Genomic DNA, 976 nt, shown 5'->3' with positions numbered 1-976 from the left:
CCCTTTCCGGGGCCCCTCTCCTTTTCCTGTTTCGGCCTCTGTTTATCCTTTTTTTATTTTCTCTCTCCTTTCCTTTGGGGCACTTTTCTTTTCCCCCTCCCCCCTTTTGTTTTTCCCTCTCCCCGTTCTCTCACTATCATTTTTTCCCTGAAAATTCTTCTCTTTCTCCTCCTTCCCTCCCTCCTTCCCTTCCCCCTAGCTTTCGTTTCTCCCCCATATCTCCTCAATCCCTTCCTCGATCCTTCTCTCTCCCTCCTCCCCATTTCTTGATAAACCTCCCAACCCTTAAAAAAAAAACTGCGGGGGGGGGCCCGGGGATGTTTTTTAATTTACCTACAGCAGGGGGTAAGTGGGGGTAGATAGGTAATGGGGAAAAAGAATAAACCGAAAGCATAGAGGGAAACCAATGGGGGAACAGAGGTGTAAAAACAAAAAGATTAGAAAATGTCGAAGGATACAGATGTTGATAACGAATGGTAAATAAGCAGAGACAGTGAATGATATTAAATGATATATAGACAAATGGATATATGAATAATAGCGAATATAAGAAAGAGAATATAGAAAAAATAAATTTTATAACATGAGGAAAGGGAAAAAAAATAAAAGGAATATAAAACGAAAAAAAAAATAAATACAAAAAGGAAAAAAGAAGATAATTAGACACCGCTGAATGATCGACAACTATGCAATAATCAGTAAGTGGAATCGAAAGATAAACGTGAATAGGGAAAAACAAAAGGGCAGAATCAGAAACTAATGAATAAAAAACTGATGAATAAGAAAACTAAGGGATGGAACACAAAGACAGACAGTAAGAGAGAAAGATAGCTTTGTGGTTACGTACACAGAAAAAAACAACAACCATTAACGAGAGAACATGGGAACAGAAAATACAAATAGATATTTATTAGAATAGAAAACCAGTTACCTAGCTGTACATATAAGAAAACCCGTCCCAAAAAGAACAAAGAAG

The sequence above is a fragment of the Penaeus monodon genome, chromosome 29 (assembly GCF_015228065.2).
Source record: "Penaeus monodon isolate SGIC_2016 chromosome 29, NSTDA_Pmon_1, whole genome shotgun sequence".
In the NCBI taxonomy this organism is placed as follows: Eukaryota; Metazoa; Arthropoda; class Malacostraca; order Decapoda; family Penaeidae; genus Penaeus; species Penaeus monodon.
Note: the sequence above shows the minus strand (reverse complement) of the source record.